This window comes from Macaca nemestrina, chromosome 4, assembly GCF_043159975.1.
Source record: "Macaca nemestrina isolate mMacNem1 chromosome 4, mMacNem.hap1, whole genome shotgun sequence".
NCBI lineage: Eukaryota > Metazoa > Chordata > Mammalia > Primates > Cercopithecidae > Macaca > Macaca nemestrina.
The window spans coordinates 69,229,972-69,250,616 of record NC_092128.1 but is presented as its reverse complement, the minus strand read 5'-3'; the positions used below and the strand labels follow the sequence as shown (position 1 = coordinate 69,250,616).

The 20,645-nt window shown below is 36.5% G+C and overlaps 1 long non-coding RNA gene across 1 annotated transcript; it reads right to left on the bottom strand.

Moving 5' to 3' along the window:
• Window positions 1–352: 352 nt before the first annotated feature.
• On the bottom strand, window positions 353–18,951 carry LOC105475462 (uncharacterized). The gene is made up of 3 exons (XR_983367.3): window positions 18,813–18,951; window positions 14,693–14,831; window positions 353–647 (listed from the first exon to the last, which is right to left on the bottom strand). It is a non-coding gene; the product is annotated as an uncharacterized lncRNA (long non-coding RNA).
• Window positions 18,952–20,645: the final 1,694 nt, after the last annotated feature.

Here is a 20,645-nt window from a genome sequence, read left to right as displayed (position 1 = left end):
TACTCTTCATAAATATTATATATGTTTTAATAAATGCACACCTAATTGTACATTATTTGATGTTTTTATTTTTAGCTTAACCTAAGAACATACACATTTTCTTGATTGCTATCTTCATTTTACACTATTTTAATGGCTGCATAGTTTTTGCTTTTATTAATGTGTAAATCATTTCTGCCTCATTTAATCTTACAAATGTATCTATTCCCTGTTATCAATAATGCCACAATGAAAATGTATGCCTACCTAGGGCTTTTGCAGTATATTAGTTTTCATATAGTAATAGGATGTAAACAAGCCATTTTGACATCCCTGGTATTCTGGCTATCTGTCTATTGCTGTGTTGCAAACCACCCACACTTCATGGCATAAAGTCATAGCAATTTATTATGCTTATGAATTTGATGGTTGGGAATTGAGACAGTACACTGTGAATATAGAGCAATATTTGGAGCTTCTGCTGGGAAGATTAGAATAGTTCTGGGCTGTCATCATCTGTAGTCTTCTTCACTCATGTCTGGCAGCTGCCCTGTGATGACTCAAAGGATGGGTTCAACTAAGACTACCTACTGGAACGCCTACACACAGCCTTTCTATATGACTTGGGCTTCTCACAGTACGGTATCTGGGTTCTGTGAAGTAGTATCCTGCAAAGGAAAACTGGAATGTAAGGTTCCAAGTATTCAAGCAGACCAAGAAGACCTATAGGGCACTAAATCTTATAGGACTTTGTAGGTGATAAGCTTGTTTGGAACTAATGTCAGGAGTCTGGGGGAGTTGCTTCCATTCAGTAGGATCTGAAACTAACAGTACTGCAGTCCATATAACTTAAGCACCTTTCTAATTAAATGGATCAGTCTTATTGGGCTGATCTTAAAATATACTCAGAAATGAACAGTGAATTTGGCAGCTATAGATATAACTAAGATAAAATAAATTAATATTTCCCATCCTGAAATAACCGCTTCTTTTTTGGATTCTCATAGAGACACCTTTAACTTTATTTTCTGCATCGCATTATATTCAACACTCTTTTATAATAAATACTTGCCATGGCTTAGTTAGATTGCTCTTTTCTTGATCTCTCCTGAAAACAAAAAAGGCATGCATAATATTTTTCTTTCACATAAGAGGTATAAAGTTCCTCTCTGATATTATTTAGCTGTGTCCTCACCCAAATCCCACCTCGAATTGTAACAATCCCCATGTGTCATGGGTGGGGCCAGGTGGAGATATTTGAATCATAGGGACAGTTTCCTTCATACTACTCTCATGGTAGTGAATAAGTCTTATGAGATCTGATGGTTTTATAAATGGGAGTTCCCCTGCCGAAGCCCTCTTGACTGCCACCATGTAAGACATGCCTTTGCTTCTCCTTTCCCTTCTGCCATGATTGTGAGACTTCCCCAGCCATGTGGAACTGTGAGTCCAATAAACCTCTTTTCTTTATAAAACTACCGAGCCTTGGGTATGTTTTTATTAGCAGCATGAGAACAATACACCCTCCTTTGGCAAATATTTCTTTCCTTGGGATCTTTACTAATTAGCGGCCAAATAAAACACTAAAATAGTGAATGTTTATTGAACCATCGCTGTATTGAGGCTTTATGCTAAACCCAAACATTGAATTTCACCATATTTCCTCAGTCATGGCTTAGCTCTGCTTCTAACACTTGTAAACCTGGTTATTAAGTGGTCCCGCTAGTCCTAATATGAAAATATATTTGGTTCATATATACCAGGATATAGATTTTAGAATATTTGATTCCCGTTAGAGAACTACATATTCTTAAGCCATTTGTATATATCAATAACTTCGTACAATGATTAGATTGTGTCTTTTTTTGTTAACTTTAATTTTAAGTTCAAGGGTACATATGCAGGGTTGTTATGTTGGTAAAGTTGTGTCACGGGGATTTGTTTTACAGAGTATTTTGTCACCCAGGTATTAAGCCTAGTACTTGTCAGTTATTTTTCATGATCCTCTCCTTCCTCACATCCTTTATCCTCTAATAGTCCCCAGTGTGTGTTGTTCCCCTTCATGTGTCCATGTGTTCTCATCATTTAGCTACCACTTATAATTGAGAACCTGCAGTATTTGGCTTTCTGTTTGTATATTAGTTTAGGATAATGGCCTCCAGCTCCAACCATGTTCCAACAAAGGAGATGATCTCATTATTTTTTTACAGCTGCATAGTATTCCATGGTATATATGTACCACATTTTCTTTATCCCATCTACCATTGACGGGCATTTAGGTTGATTCCATGTCTTTGCTATTGTGAATAGTGTTACAGTGAACCTACATGTGCATGTAGCTTTATGATAGAACAATTTATATTTCTGCAAGTATATCCCAGTATTGAGGTTGCTGGGTTGAATAGTATTTCTGTTTTCAGGTCTTTGAGGAATAGCTGCACTGTTTTCTACAATGGATGAACTAATTTACACACCCCCAACAGTGTATAAGCATTGTCTTTTCTTTGCAACCTTGCCAATATCTGTTATTTTTTCGATATTTTCATAGTAGTCATTCTGACTGGTGTGAGATGGTATCTCATTGGGGTTTTGATTTGCATTTTTCTAATGATCAGTGCTATTGAGGTTTTTTGATATATTTGTTGGCCACATGTATGTCTTCTATTGAAAAACGTTTGTTCATGTCCTTTGTTTAATTTTTAGTGGAGTTTTTCTCCTGAATTTAAATTCCTTATCATGCTAAATATTAGACCTTTGTTAGATGAATAGTTTGCAAATTGTTTTCTATTCTTTAGGTTGTCCACTTTGTTGATACTTTCTTTTACCATGTAGAAGCTCTTTTGTTTAATCAGACCCAACTTGTCGAATTTTTTGCATTTGTTGCAATTGCTTTAGGCATCTTTGTCATGAAATCTTTGCCTGTTCCTGTGTCCAGATGGTATTGACTAGGTTGTCTTCCAGGTTTTTTATAGATTTAGGTTTCACATTTAAGTCTTTCATCCATCTTGAGTTAATTTTTATATATGGTGTAAAGAAGAAGTCCAGTTTTAATCTTCTGCATATGGTTAGCCAATTATCCCAGCACCATTTATTGAATAGGGAATTGTTCCCCCGTTGCTTATTTTTGTCAGGTTTTTTGAGGATCAGATGGTTGTAGGTGTGTGGTCTTGTTTCTGCTTTAATCTGTTCCATTGGTCTATGTGTTGTTTTTGTACCAGTACCCTGCTGTTTTGGTTTCTGTAGTCCCATAGTATAGTTTAAGTTTTGGTAGTAAGATGCCTCCTGCTTTGTTCTTTTTGCTTAGGATTGCTTTGGCTATTCTTGGTTCCATATGAATTTTAAAATAGTCTTTTTCCTAGTTCTATGAAGAATGTCATTAGTAGCTTAATAGAAATATCATTGAATCTATAAATTGCTTTGGGCAGTAGGGGCCATTTTAATGATATTGATTTTTCATATTCATAAGCATGGCATGTTTTTTCATTTGTTTGTATCATCTCTGATTCTTTTTTGAGCAGTGCTCTGTTGTTCTCCTTGTAGAGATCTTTCACCTCCCTGTTTAACTGTATTCCTAGGTATGTTTTTCTTTGTGTGGCAACTGTGAATGGGATTGCCTTTCTGATTTGGCTCTCAGCTTGTGTCTTGTTGATGTATGGGAATGCTAGTGATTTTTGTATATTGATTCTCCATCCTGAGACTTTGTGGACGTTATTCATCAGTATAAGGAGCTTTTTTGTCAAGACTGTGAGATTTTCTAGATATAGGATGATGTCATCTGCAAACAGGGGTAGTTTGACTTTCTCTCTTCCTATTTGGATGCGCTTATTTCATTCTCTTACCTGATTGCTCTGTCCAGGACTTCCAATACTATGTTGAATAAGAATATTGAAAAAGGGCATTCTTATCTTTGTGCCAGTTTTTAAGGGGAGTGCTGCCAGCTTTTGCCCATTGAATGTGATGTTGTCTGTGGGTTTGTCATACATGGCTCTTGTTATTTTGAGGTATATTCCTTCATTACCTAGTTTATGGATAGTTTTTAACATGAAGGGGTGTTGAATTTTATCAACAGCATTTTCTGCATTTATTGAGATCATAATGTGGTTTTGTCTTTAGTTCTTTACATGCAATGAATCACATTTATTGATTTGCATACACTGAACTAACCTTGCCTCCCAGAGATGAAGCTTACCTAATCATGGTGGATAAGTTTTTGACGTGCTCTTGGATTCAGTTTGTTAGTATTTTGCTGAGGATTTTTGCATATATTGGCCTGAAGTTTTCTTGTATTGTTGTGTCTCTGCCAGATTTTGGTATCAGCATAATGCTGGCTTCATAGAATACATTAGGGCAGAGCCCCTTCTCAATTTTTCTGAATAGTTCTAGTAGGAATGGGACTAGCTTTTCTTTTTACATCTGGTAGAATTTGGTTGTGAATCAGTCTGGTCCTGGGCTTTTCTTGTTGGTAGGCTATATTACTGATTCAACTTCAAAGCTCATTATTGGTCTGTTCAGGCACTCAATTTCTTCTTGTCTCAGCCTTGCAAGGATGTATGTGTCCAGGAATTTATACATTTCTTCTAGATTTTCTAATTTATGTGCTTAGAGATGTTCATATTCTAGGCTGCTTATTTGTATTTCTGTGGGGTCAGTGGTAATATCCTCTTTGTCATTTCTAATTGTGTTTATTTGGATCTTCTCTCTTTTCTTCTTTAGTAGTCTAGCTAGCAGTCTATCTATTTTACTAACTTTTTTTTTCAAAAGAAGTTCCTGAACTTGTTGATCTTTTCATTGGTTTTTCATGTCTCAGTGTCTTTCAGCTCAGCTCCGATTTTGGTTATTTCTCATCTTCTCGTAGCTTTAAAGTTGTTTTGCTCTTGCTTCTCTAGTTCTTTTAGTTGTGATGTTAGGTTGTTAAATTGAGATCTTTCTAACTTTTTGATGTGGGCATTTAGTGCTGTGCATTTCCCTCTTAACATTGCCTTATCTGTGTCCCAGATATTCTGATACATTATACTTTTATTCTCATTAGTTCCTTTTTTTTTTCCTGATAAGAAAGAAAGAAGAATTTGCTTTTTATTATTATTATTATTATTATTATACTTTAAGTTCTAGGGTACATGTGCATAACGTGCAGGTTTGTTACATATGTATACTTCTGCCATGTTGCTGTGCTGCACCCATCAACTCATCAGCACTCATCAACTCGTCATTTACATCAGGTATAACTCCCAATGCAATCCCTCCCCCCTCCCCCCTCCCCATGATAGGCCCCAGTGTGTGATGTTCCCCTTCCCGAGTCCAAGTGATCTCATTGTTCAGTTCCCACCTATGAGTGAGAACATGCAGTGTTTGGTTTTCTGTTCTTGTGGTAGTTTGCTAAGAATGATGGTTTCCAGCTGCATCCATGTCCCTACAAAGGACACAAACTCATCCTTTTTTATGGCTGCATAGTATTCCATGGTGTATATGTGCCACATTTTCTTAATCCAATCTGTCACTGATGGACATTTGGGTTGATTCCAAGTCTTTGCTATTGTGAATGGTGCCGCAATAAACATACGTGTGCATGTGTCTTTATAGCAGCATGATTTATAATCCTTTGGGTATATACCCAGTAATGGGATGGCTGGGTCATATGGTACATCTAGTTCTAGATCCTTGAGGAATCGCCATACTGTTTTCCATAATGGTTGAACTAGTTTACAATCCCACCAACGGTGTAAAAGTGTTCCTATTTCTCCACATCCTCTCCAGCACCTGTTGTTTCCTGACTTTTTAATGATTGCCATTCTAACTGGTGTGAGATGGTATCTCATTGTGGTTTTGATTTGCATTTCTCTGATGGCCAGTGATGATGAGCATTTTTTCATGTGTCTGTTGGCTGTATGAAAAGAACTTCTTGATTTCTGCCTTAATTTCATTATTTTCCCAAATGTTATTCAGGAGCAGGTTACCCCATTTCCATGTAATTGTATGCTTTTAAGTTATTTTTTAAGCCTTCATTTCTAATTTGATTGTGATGTGGTCTGAGAGAGGAGTTGTTTTCATTTCAGTTCTTTTGCATTTGCTGAGAAGTGGTTTTTTGTTTTTGTTTTTTTTTTCCAATTATATGATCAATTTTAGACTAAGTGCCATGTGGTGATGAGAAGAATGTATATTCTGTTATTTTTGAGTGGAGAGTTCTTTAGAGGTCTACCATGTACATTTGATCTAGTGTTGAATTCAGGTCCTGAATATCTTTGTTAATTTTGTGCCTCAATGGTCTATCTAATACTGTCAGTGGGATGTTGATGTCTCCCACTATTATTGTGTGTGAGTCTAAGTCTCTTTGAAGATCTCTAGGAACTTGCTTTATGAATCTATGAATTTATGGGTGCTCCTATGTTGGGTGCATATGTATTTAGAATGATTAGGTCTTTTTGTGGAATTGCACTCTTTACTATTATATAATGTTCTTCTTTGTCTTTTTAAAATATTTGTTTGTTTAAAGTATGTTTTATCTGAACTTTGTTATTACCCACCTTCTGAAGCCTACTTCTGTCAACTTGTCAAACTAATTCTCCGTCCAGTTTTGCTCCCTTGCTGGCGAGGAGCTGTGATCCTTTGGAGGAGAAGAGGCATTCTGGTTTTTGGAATTTTCAGCTGTTTTGTGCTGGGTTTTCCTCATCTTCGTGGATGTATCTACCTTTGGTCTTTGATGTTGGTGACCTCCGGGTGGGGTTTCTGTGTAGACGTCCTTTTTGTTGATGTTGATGCTATTCCTTTCTGTTTGTTAGGTTTCCTTGTAACAGTCAGGTCTCTCTGCTGCAGGTCTGCTGTAGTTTGCTGGAGGTCCATGCAGGCCCTGTTTGCCTGGGTATCACCAGTGGAGGCTGCAGAACAGCAAAGATTGCTGCCTGTTCCTTCCTCTTGAAGCTTCATCCTATAGGGGCACTCACCAGATGCCAGCCAGAGCTCTCCTGTATGAAGTATCTGTTAACCACTGCTGGGAGTTTTCTCCCAGTCAGGAGGCACAGGGGTCAGGGACCCACTTGAGGAGGCAGTCTGTCCCTTAGCAGAGCTTGAGTATTGTGCTGGGAGATTCTCTGCTTTTTTCAGAGCCAGGAGTCAGAAATGTTTAAGTCTGCTGAAGCTTTGCCCACAGCCACCCCTTCCCCTGGATGCTCTGTCCCAGGGAGATGGGAGTTTTATATATAAGCCCCTGCTGAATCAAGCAGGAAGCTAAAGGAAGGATATCAGAGATTGAAGATAAACTTAATGAAATAAAGTAGAAGACAAGATTGGAGAAAAAATAATGAAAAGGAACAAACAAAGCCTCCAAGAAATATGGGACTATGTGAAAAGACCAAAGCTACGTTTGATTGGTGTACCTGGAAGTGACAGGGAGAATGGAACCAAGTTTGAAAACACTCTTCAGGATATTATCCAGGAGAACTTCCCTATCCTAGCAAGACAGGCCAACATTCAAATTCAGGAAATACAGAGAACATCACAAAGATACTCCTCAAGAAAAGCAACCCCAAGACATATAATCACTGGATTCACCAAGGATGAAATGAAAGAAAAAATGTTAAGGGCAGCCAGAGAGAAAGGTCAGGTTACCCACAAAGGGAAGCCCATTGGACTAACAGTGGATCTCTCTGAAGAAATCCTGCAAGCCAGAAGTGAGTGGGGGCCAATATTCAACCTTTTTGTTTGTTTGTTTGTTTGTTCTGTTTTTTCGTTGAGATGGAATCTCTTTCTGTCGCCCAGGCTGGAGTGCAGTGGTGTGATCTTGGTGTGCTGCAACCTCTGCCTCCCTGGTTCAAGCGATTCTTCTGCCTCAGCTTCCTGAGTAGCTGGGACTGCAGGCACATACCACCATTCCTGGCTAATTTTTGTATTTTTAGTAGATATGGGTTTTCACCATGTTAGCCAGGATGGTCTTGATCTCCTGACCTTGTGATCTGCCTGCCTCAAACTCTGAAAGTGGTGGGATTACAGGCATGAACCACTACGCCCAGCCTCAACATTCCTAAGGGAAAGAATTTCAACCCACAATTTCATATCCAGCCAAACTAAGCTTCATAAGTGAGGAAGAAATAAAATCCTTTACAGACAAGCAAATGTTGAGAGATTTTGTCACCACCAGGCCTGCCGTACAAGAGCACCTGAAGGAAGCACTAAATATGGAAAGAAAAACTGGTACCAGCCACTGCAAAAGCATACCAAATTGTAAAGACCTTCGAAACTCTGAAGAAACTGCAACTAATGGGCAAAATTACCAGCTAGGATCATAATGACAGGATCAAATTCACACATAACAATATTAGCCTTAAATGTAAATGGGCTAAATGCTCCCAATTAAAAGACACAGACTGGCAAATTGGATAAAGAGTCAAGACCCATCAGTGTGCTGCATTCAGGAGGCCCATCTCATGTACAAAGACACACAGAGGCTCAAAATAAAGGGATGGAGGAATATTTACCAAGCAAAAGGAAAGCAAAAAAACAGGGGTTACAATCCTAGTCTCTAATAAAACAGAGTTTAAGTCAACAAAGATCAAAAGAGACAAAGAAGGTCATTACATAATGGCAAAGGGATCAATGCAGCAAGAAGAGCTAGCTATCCTATATATATGCACTCAATACAGGAGCACCCAGATTCATAAAGCAAGTTCTTAGAGACCTACAAACAGACTTGGACTCCCACACAATAAGAGTGGGAGACTGTAACACCCCACTGTCAATATTAGACAAATCACCAAGACAGAAAATTAACAAGAATGTTCAGGACTTGAACTCAGCTCTTGATCAAGTAGACCTAACAGACATCTACAGAACTCCCCACCCCAAATCAACAGAATATACATTCTTCTCAGCACCATATCACACTTATTATAATGTTGATAACATAATTGGAAGGAAAACACTACTCAGCAAATGCAAAAGAACAGAAATCATAAAAACAGTCTCTCATACCATAGTGTAATGAAATTAGAATTCAGGATTAATAAATTCACTCAAAACTGCACAACTACATGGAAACTAAACAACCTGCTCCTGAATGACTACTGGGTAAATAATGAAATTAAGGCAGAAATAAATAAGTTCTCTGAAACTAATGAGAACAAAGATACAATGTACCAGAATCTCTGGGACACAGCTTAAGCAGTGTTTAGAGGGATATTTATAGCACTAAATGCACACAGGAGAAAGTGGGAAAGATCTAAAATTGACACCCTAACATCACATTTAAAAGAACTAGAGAAGCAATAACAAACAAATTCAAAAGCTAGCAAAATACAAGAAATAACTAACATCAGAGGAGAACTGAAAGAGATAGAGACACAAAAATCCCTTCAAAAAAATCAATGAATCCAGGAGCTAGTTTTTTGAAAATACGAACAAAATAGACCACTAGCCAGACTAATAAAGAAGACAGAGAAGAATCAAATAGACACAGTAAAAATTGATAAATGGGATATCACCCCAATCTCACAGAAATACAAACTACCATCAGAAAATACTATAAACACCTCTATGCAAATAAATTAGAAAATCTAGAAGGAATTGATAAATTCCTGGACACATACACCCTCCCAAGACTAAACCAGGAAGAAGTCGAATCCCTGAATAGACCAATAACAAGCTCTGAAATTGAGGCAGTGATTAATAGCCTACCAACCAAAAAAAGCCCAGGGCCAGGCAAAGTCACAGTCAAATTCTACGAGAGGTACAAAGAGGAGCTGGTACCATTCCTTCTGAAACTATTCCAAACAGTAGAAAAAGAGGGGCTCCTCCCTAACTCATTTAATGAGGCCAGCATCATCCTAATACCAAAATCTGGCAGAGGCACAACAAAAAAAGAAAATTTCAGGCCAATATCCCTGATGAACATTAATGCAAAAATCCTCAATAAAATACTGGCAAACTGAATTCAGCAGCACATCAAAAAGCTTATCCACCATGACCAAGTCAGCTTCATCCCTGGGATACAAGCCTATTTCAACACATGCAAATCAATAAATGTAATCCATCACATAAACAGAACCAATGACAAAAAACACATGATTATCTCAATAGATGCAGAAAAGGTTTTCAACAAAATTCAACAGCCTTCCTGCTAAAAACTCTCAATAAACTAGGCATTGATGGAACATATCTCAAAATCATAAGAGCTATTTATGACAGACCAACAGCCAATATCACACTGAATGGGCAAAAGCTGGAAGCATTCCCTTTGAAAACCAGCACAAGACAAGGATGCCCTCTCTCACCACTCCTATTCAACATAGTATTGGAAGTTCTGGCCAGGGCAATCAGGCAAGAGAAAGAAATAAAGGGTATTCAAAGAGGAAGAGAGGAAGTCAAATTGTGTCTGTTTGCAGATGACATGATTGTATATTTAGAAAACCCCATCATCTCAGGCCCAAATCTCCTTAAGCTGATAAGCAACTTCAGCAAATCTCAGGATACAAAATCAATGTGCAAAAATCACAAGCATTCCTATACACTAATAATAGACAAAAAGAGATCCAAATCATGAGTGAACTCCCATTCACAATTACTACAAAGATAATAAAATACCTAGGAATACAACTTACAAGGGATGTGAAGGACCTCTTCAAGGAAAATTGCAAATCACTGCTCAAGGAAATAAAGGAAATAAGAGAGGACACACACAAAAAAATGGAAAAATAGTCCATGCTCATGGATAGGAAGAATGAATATTGTGAAAATGACCATATTGCCCAAAGTAATTTATAGATTCAATGCTATTCTCATCAAGCTACCATTGACTTTCGTCATGGAATTGGAAAAAACTACTTTAAATTTTATGTGGAACCAAAAAAGAGCCTGTACAGCCAAGACAATCCTAAGCAAAAGGAATAAAGCTGGAGGCATCATGCTACCTGAATTCAAACTATACTACAAGGCTACAGTAACCAAAACAGCATTGTACTAGTACCAAAACAGACATATAGACTAATGGAACAGAACAGAGGCCTCAGGAATAACACCACACATCTACAATCATCTGATTTTTGACAAACCTGACAAAAACAAGCAATGGAGAAAGGATTCCCTATTTAATAAATGGTGTTGGGAAAACTGGCTAGCCATATGCAGAAAACTGAAACTGGACCCCTTCCTTACATCTTATACAAAAATTAACTCAAGATGGATCAAAGACTTAAATGTAAGACCTAAAACCATAAAAACCCTAAAAGAAAACCTAGGCAATACCTTTCAGGACATAGGCACAGCAAAAACTTCATGACTAAAACACCAAAAGCAATGGCAACAGAAGCCAAAATTGATAAATGGGATCTAATTAAACTAAGGAGCTTCTGCACAGCAATAGAAACTATCATCAGAGTGAATAGGCAACCTACAGAATGGGAGAAAATTTTTACAATCTATCCGTCTGACAAAGGGCTAATATCCAGAATCTACAAGGAAACTTAAACACAGTTACAAGAAAACAAACAAACGTCCCCATCAAAAAGTGGGTGAAGGATATGAACAGATACTTTTCCAAAGAACACATTGATATGACCAACAAACATATGAAAAAAAGCTCATTATCACGGGTCATTAGAGAAATACAAATCAAAACTACAATGAGATACCATCTCAAGCCAGTTAGAATGGTGATTATTAAAAAGTTAGGAAACAACAGATACTAGGGAGGATGTGGAGAAATAGGAACACTTTTACACTGTTGGTGGGAGTGTAAATTAGTTCAACCATTGTGGAAGACAGTGTGGTGATTCTTCAAGGATCTGGAACTAGAATTATCATTTGATCCACCAATCCCATTACTGGATATATACCTAAAGGATTATAAATCATGCTACTATAAAGACTCATGTACATGTAGGTTTATTGCAGCACAATAGCAAAGACGTGGAACCAACTCAAATGCCCATCAGTGATAGACTGGATAAAGAAAATGTGGCACGTAAACACCATGGAATACTATGCAGCCATAAGAAAGAATGAGTTCATGTGCTTTACAGGTATATGGATGAAGCTGGAAACCATAATTCTCAAAAAACTAACACAGGAACAGAAATCCAAACACCGCACGTTCTCGCTCAAAAATGGGAGTTGAACAATGAGAACACGTGGACACAGGGAGTGGATCATTACACACCAGGGTCTGTCAGGAGTTGGGGGCCTAGGCGAGGGACAGCATTAGGAGAAATACCTAATGTAGATGACGAGTTGTTGGGTGCAGCAAACCACCGTGGCACATGTATACCTAAGTAACAAAACTGCATGTTCTGCACATGTATCCTAGAACTTAAAGTATAATAAAACAAAAACAACAACATCAACAACAACAAGAGTGTTTTTGTAGTGGCTGTTAATCGTCTTTTCTTTCCATATTGGTGCTTTATTTAGACGTGCTTGTAAGGCAGGTCTGGTGGTAACAAATTCCCTCAGCATTTGCTTGGCTTACAAAAGTCTTATTTCTCCTTCATTTTTGAAGTTTAGTTTGGCCTGATATGAAATTCTGGGTTGCAATTTCTTTTCTTTAAGAATGTTGAATATTGGCCCTGAATCTCTTCTAGCTTGTAGGATTTCTGCTGATAAGTCAGCTGTTAGTTTGATGGGCTTTCCTTTGTAGGTGACTTGATTCTTCTTCCAGCTGCATTTAACATTTTTCTTTCATTTAGACCTCAGAGAATCTGAAAATTATTTCTCTTGTGGATGTTCTTTTTGTGAAGTATCTTACTGGGGTTCTCTGCATTTCCTGAATTTGAATGTTGGCCTCTCTAGTTAGGTTGGGGAAGGTCTCATAGATAATATCATGAAATGTTTTCCAAGTTGCTTACACCCTCTTTGTGTTTTTCAAGGACACCGATGAGTCGTAGATTTGGTCACTTTATATAATCTCATATTTCTTCGAAGTTTTGTTCATTCGTTTTCATTCTTTTATTGTTATGCTTGTGTGTCTTATTTCAAAAAGCCAGTGTTTCAGCTTTGAGATTCTTTTCTCTGCTTCATCTGTTCTGCTATTACTACTTGTGATTTCCTTATGAAATTCTTGTAGTGTGTTTTTTCAGCTATATCAGGTAAGTTATAATTTTTTTCTATACTGGCTATTTTGTCTATAAGTTCCTGTATTGTTTTGTTGTGATTCTTAGCTTTCTTGCACTGAGTTTCAGTGTACTCCTTCATCTCAATGGTCTTTATTTCTATTCATATTCTAAATTCTATTTCTGGCACTTTAGCTATCTCAGCCCATTTTTAAACCCTTCCCGGAGAGGTGGTGTGGTTGTTTGGGGAAAAGAAGGCACTCTGGCTTTTGAGTTTTCAGAGTTCTTGTGCTGGTTCTTTCCCAGCTTTGTGGGCTGATGTTTCTTCAATCTTTGAGGTTTCTATACTTTGAATTTTTTTTTCTTTTATCTTATTTGATGACCTTGAGGGTTTGATCGTGGTCTAAGGGAGATTCAGTAGACTGGCCTCATTTCTGGATCTTAGGGGGCCAATGCTAGTTCCCAGCTCCTGGACTGCATGCTTTAGCAATGGGAAACTTGCATCCAGCCCCAACTTTGTTTTCTGACTCCCCAGAGTTTGGAGTCCACTGCACTGGGAGAACCAAGGTATTCCTGGACTGCTGGTCACTACATTCTGATGGGTGGTGTTAGCCAAATAAATAAACATTTATTTCATGATTTGTTCATTTTGTGTTGGCAGATAGATAGATAGATAGATAGATAGATAGATAGATAGATAGTTTAAAATAATTCAAGCTTACTAGAGAGTTACATTAGACAGAGAAGCCACCACTCTATTTGTAATTTACAAAGCAGTGCCAGGGATATAGTGGCAGTGGCCATTTTAAAGACTGGGTCATTAATAAAGTGCTAGTGAGACTGGGTATATGGTTTGGATGTTTGTCCCTTTCAAATCTCATTTTGAAATGTGACCCTCAATATTTGAGGTGGGCCTAATGGGAGATGTTTGGGTCATGGGGGCGGATTTCTCATGAATGGTTTGGTGCCCTCCGCATGGTAATGAGTTGCAGCAAGTTCTTATTGTTAAAAAGAGTTTAGGACCTTCCTAATCTCTTTCTTGCTTTCCTGCTTTTTGTTTTGCCATATGATATGCCTGCTCCTGCTTCACCTTTTGCCATGAGTATAAGCTCCCTGGGGCCTCGCCAGAAGCTGAGCAAATGCCAGTGCTATGCTTGTACCCGCAGAATCATGAGCCAGTAAAATATCTTTCTTTACAAATTATCCAGTCTCAGGTATTCCTTTATAAAAATGCAAAAACACATTAACATATTGGGAATGCTAATACAATAATTCTGGGGCAAAGGCAAAAGTTTAGCTCAGCAATTAGGCTCCTTTTGTCTTGCCACAATACCAAATTTAAAGGACAGGCTTTCAACTCTTACATGATTGGGATTTTATTATGTTTCAACCATTTAAATTTAGTGACCTTTAGGCAAGTCACATAATTTATCTGTGCCTGTTCCTCATTGATAGAATGAAAACACCAATACAACAATAACTACCTCACAAGACTGTGGTGAGGATTAAATTATATAATCTAGGCTAAGTATGAACATACTATTCATAACATATTAATCACTCAGCAAAAATTCAAAAGCCCTCAAAGTTCTTTTTTTCTTCATAATTGATTCTAGGATGTTATTTGGCTATGGCTTATTGTTTCCCATGATATTGCTGATTATATAAACCCTAATACTAACATATATTTTGATTCTTGGCCATATTCCAACTCCTGGAATTCATCTGCACTTCTTGTCTTGGCTCTGTTTGTTTTGTTTTGGCTTTGGGCACTCAGCTCCATGGCTATCCAGTTATCACAACTTCATCTCACACAATCATCTGAAGAACAGAGAAAACATAAAAAAACATTAACACAAACATAATAAAAACAAACAAGATCAAATTATTCTGCATGAAGATGTTTTAGTAACTTGAAGATCGATGAAATCTGCCTTCTGTATATATAAATAGTATTTTAACAACCCTTATGCCAGCTTCATAAAAGTTTCTGGGTTTTTTCTGCAAAAAATTATTTGCTGTTCAAGAGATGATACTAACTGAATACGTTGCAGTATCTTCACATTTATGTTGCTATATCTCACCTTTCTTTTTTGGCAGAAGAACAACAATGACTTAGCCAGGTAGAGCTTAACAGTATGTAGAACTTTAAATTTAGTACAAATAAATGTTGTAGTTTATGCAGCTATGTAGTCATTGTGTAAACTAAAATCTTTAGACATGAACTCTATTTTAGATAAATATTATATTTTATAAATGAATAAATATGTAATATATACAGTAAACTATCAGATTAAGAAACCTGAATATTAAATAGATGCTCTTTAAGGCAGATGGATTTATAAAGTACTGTAATAATCTTTACAGTATGTTGTAGCTTACAGTACTTTATAGCTCATAAATCATTCTGGGTTTTCATTGTTTCATGCTTATCTAAGGATTATCTGGATTAAGAAATTGTGATTTTTGTCAACTATTAGCTTGCATTTGCTTACTACAAATATTGCATACAGACTCAAATAGTCAAGAATATTGGGCATTGAAACATAGTATGCATTTAAAATCTGAGAATGAGAAAAATATGGCAAATTAAATAATACTGTATTTTTATATATTAAATACTTATGCAACAGGGTAGAGGTAATGGAATATATGATATCCACATTTAAAAATAATGAATGGTTACTATAGAGGATCATATTTATATTCTAGAATTTGTCTTATTTATAAATTCAATGTTATTGAAGAATTTCCAGGATAAATCAATATAGGTACTTGCACTTTATGAAATTTAATCCTTCATTGCTTTGCTTAAGTATGCACAGCTAATATATTACTACTAAACATTGTGTTTACTACCAGTCTATTAGCACAATTAATTTGTCTCTGACAGAATCCTGTGATTACCCCAAAGTGACAATTATTATAAGATAAAAATTTCAGACTATAGTACTCAGTTATTGGCTAGTGATTTGGGCTGCACTTAGCTGAAGAGTTCTGGTTTTGCCTGGGTGCCTTCATGTATTTATAATCACATGGGAGCTGGTTGATCTAAGGCTTTAACTCAACTGCTCATTCCTGCAGGCTAGCCCAGTCTTGTTCACATGGAAATTCATTCCAAGAACAACAAGAACCCAACAACCAAGGTAGAGCATTTAAAAAAATCTGCTTGCATTATATTTGTTTGTTATATTCTATTAGCCAAAGCAAGTCACATGACCACGCCTATTAGTCCATGTGGTAAGACATTAACCTAAGGTGAGGACACAGGGTACCATACTTAAATTTGGATTGAATAATCTACCACAATGAGGTCTTACAAGGTAATTTAAGTAATCTCTCACTTCACAAAGAGATAGCTAAAATGTCAAATATAAATATAATTTCTTTCAACTTGAATTCTATTTGCTTGATGACCAAGAATTTATTTGTTTGGTAACTGCTTCTGTAGCAATAAGCATTTTCTAGTGACAGGTATGTCTCAATATTGTACAGAGAAAGTTTGAATCTTCTTCCCCTTCTCCATCCCCACCATCCACCATCCATCTTCACTAACCCTTCAAACAATTAAATCATGTCTATTGTAACATAAAATGAACTCCACACAACGAACCAAACTAAACCAAATCAAACCAAATAATATCAACAACAAATTAAAATTATCAAAACTTTTTCACATAGCAGATAAGTATTTTCAGAGGAAGTTTACATATACCATACGTGTTCAAAATTAAGATTTCTAACATGAAATTAACATTCCCACAAAAAGTCAGAATTTAGGTATCAGGTAAATTCTCATACAGAGTTAGTGCCTTTTGAGCTGCAACAACTTAAGCATTCAATGAGTGATGGTTTGATGAGAAAGTAGAGCTTAAGTACCATGCTAGTCTTTATGTAAATAGTATATTTTATTGCCTTCTACCAGCACATTTATTATTTTACAGTTACAAATCAGCTTCTCAGTATCTCCTCACTTTCTGTCCTCATTTATTGACAAACATTTTTGATTGTTTACTGATCAGAAGATTTATTTGGGAAAATGTGTGAGTCAAATGAAAAAAGAGAATTATAATTCAAGGGTATGATAAGGTCTCTCAAGAGGATTTTAGACTAAGTAAACTGAACGTGTTTGTAGGCCAATGAAATGGGTCAGGAGAAGAGTGAGGCTTTTTAAGAGAAAAACTATGCAATTCATTTATAGAATGAGTTCGCAAGGAGCATAGGTATTATTTTTGGAAAAGAGGACAGACTTGTTTCTCTATGAGAGAAGAAAAGGGTAGAATAAGTATAGGCTGTAGAACAAGGCTATGCAAAAGAACAGATTATGATGCAACAGACATTTATCATTGGAGGGGGAGACATTTTTTCTTTTTCATGCTTTTCAGTAAGATAAGAGATAGGATCAATTACTTAGATTGAAAGTCTAGTTCATTGCAGTTCATCTGACATTATTTGAACATCTCTTATGTGACAAGAATATTCCTAGATACCTATGATCCCAAGAGGAGTAATCAGCAATCTCTATTGAAGGACTTGGCAATCTAAGTGAGAGACTGGTCACATAAATCCAGTCTAATGTTCATAGGTAGGCTTTCGGAGAAAATGTTACCTAAGTTTGGTCTTAAAGGGCATACAGACATTAATCATGAGAAGATAGGGAAGGAGATTGCAAACAGAAAGAAAAGTAATTGCCAAACCAGCTAAGGTAGACAGACGAATGTTTAATATTGATAGAACTGTTTCTGAATTGTTTTTAACTTATTACTTCTTTGATGAGCATGAAAAATTTTACACGTCCCTCTTCCTGAAATAGTGAATTGCCTTCCACCAATGCTGCCCACTATAGAACCTGGTGTTTCTTGGTGATGAGAAGACTCTCCCTGAGCAAATTGAACTGGCAGTTGAAAGTATATGTGGGTCTTTCTATTAGCAATTCTGCAAGAGGCTTATGCTGTAGAAACTACAGGCAGTAGAACATAAATAGAAAGGAAGCATAAACTAGAATTAACAGGACTCCTGGTTTATACCTAGGGAGCCATGGAGGACTGGAAATAGTTCTGAGACAGTAAAGCAAGGTACTTAACATTTTCTACCAGTTAAATTCCTATGTAGCCTCTAATGAAGTACTACTTGATTAAAGGTGTGAACAAGTGGAATAAATGATTCATAAGGCTTCCACGTCACACATATTTAAGATCCCAGTAACTTCAGCATTAAAATTAGCAACTGTTTATGTTGATTTTCCCAGGTAGATATTTTTTTCCTAAAGATATTTTATTTTATTTTATTTTATTTTAAGACAGGGTCTCGGTCTGTCACCCAGGCTAGAGTGCAGTGGCATGGTTATGGCTCTCTGCAGCCTCCACCTCCTGGGGTCAAGCCATCCTTTCACCTCAGCCTCCTGAGTAGCTGCTACCACACGTGCACAGCACCATACCCGGCTAATTTATTATTATTATTTGTAGAGATGGGCTGGTCACCCAGGCTGGTCCTGAACTCCTGGGCCCAAACAATCAACCTGTATTGATCTCCCAAAGTGCTGGGATTATGGTGTGCAAAAGGGAACATAAATTACATTAACAAAAATCAAAGTAACAAAAACAACAGAAAACAAAACAAAACAAAAACACTATCAATCAAAACAAGTCATCTACCTAGGACACTTACTGAATTTTTTTAAAGCTTTTAGATATTTGCTGAATGAACATTAGAATGGCTGTCATAAAATATTAGAAATTACTTTCTCAGAGTCCAAGGAGCATGGATTTTTTTTTTTCTTAGAGAATTTATTGTCAGCCTTACCTTTTATTGGTATAGAAAGGTGGACATTAGATCATGGGGTAAAAGAAACTTTGCCTCTTCAAGTTTGCTGCTGCATTTTGATTTTGGACCTCCTACAAACTTAATGGTACTGGTGGCAGCAGGACTCTTATTAAAGATTGGCTGAGGCTAGTTTTCATTGCTGGCCTGCTTCAGACCCCTTTTTATTATCTTCGGTTACCTAGCAACAGATAATGTTCAGTTAAGGCCAGATGATGCCATCAAGGCTCTTGCCTGTGCTATGATTTTGAGTGTTTATTCATTAACCACATTCCTTAGAGTCTATGTAATGGCCTCTATTAGTGTGAAATGGGAAAACTGTGATTTGGTTAATGAAACAGTCACTTATTTTTGAGTCTCTAATACTATAGAGTGAATTTGTTTGAAAAATGTGCTGAGCAAACTTCTTTGATGGCTTGAAGAAACATAATTTGTTGGTGACTTGCTATAATTTAAAAAGAAGTAGAAGTGATTTCTCTATAGGTGGCTTCTTTCGAATTGCAGGTTTGAAGGTGGCTTATCACAGCAAGGAACTAATCGTCTGGTCTTAACTAGCCACACTGCTGCAAGATCTTGGAAACATTTCTTCTGATGCTTGTATCACCTTGAGCTTCATTTTAATGATACCTCGTTCTCTTTGGTATTGAGTCTCATTTCAACAGAAAATGTGAGCTAGTTTTACTTTTTTAAAGAACTGAGTTATGTAGACAAAGTTGAAAATTGCTAAAAAGTATTTCTCATATGTTTGAAAAATCCATTGAGAGAGGTAGATTTGCCTTATTTTTTAACAGCTTTTAATACCTTTTGACATTAACTACTTTTTTAATATCTGTGATATTTGTCATTTTTACTTCAGAAATATAATTACTTATGCAATTGAAGTATTATTATATAAGTGTCTTAATGGAAATAAATGTCTCCTCAAATTTATGTAATCCAAATTTTAAAGTTAACTTTAGAGTATTTTATATGGTTTTATAACTAATTTCTTTACCTAATTACAATTTAAATTTAGAATGAATAAAATCAGTTTTAATGTTTAGTATTTTGAAAACCAACTGGTTTATATTTCAATCAAAAAATCCCTTTCCTATGTTTATGTTAATATGACTGTGCAAGACATTTTAGGTCTTGCAAATATGACAAAGACATAATCTTTGTTTCCAAGTAATTTATTATTTTATGAAGCAGGCATGTAAGTAAATTTAAAGCAAGGAATAATGTAACTTTACAGACAGAAACCCATGCAGATATAAATACATGTATTGGATTTGTTCAAGAGACAACAAGGATTTAAACTTGTCTAGGAAAGTGATTCTCCAATTTGCATTGCAGACCAACCAGCAGCATAATTTGAGAACTTTTTTAGAAATTCAAATTCCTGGGTTTTATCTGTAAGCTCAAAGAATCTGGAATGGAGTCTAGCCATCTGTTTTCACAAGTCCTTTATGTGATTCTAATGTACTCTAAAGTTTGAGACCCACTACTTCAGAGCTGAACTATCCAGTATACTAGCCACTAGCTACATATTGCTACACAATTTATATTAAATCAAGATTTCAGTTCCTCAGTTACATTAGCCACATATGCTCAGTATGTCTATGGAGTGCTCAGAAGACATATGGAGCTAGTAGCCGCCATATTGGACAGAGTAGATATAAGGATTTCCATCATTAGATATCATTACTTTAGAGCATGGAGACCTCAATGAGATATTATCAAGGACAGAAAGAAAGCTTTAGTTCAGATCATAGAAACTCTTAAATGTAAAAGTAAGGAACTTGAGCCATACCCTAGTATAATAGGGGAGTGATA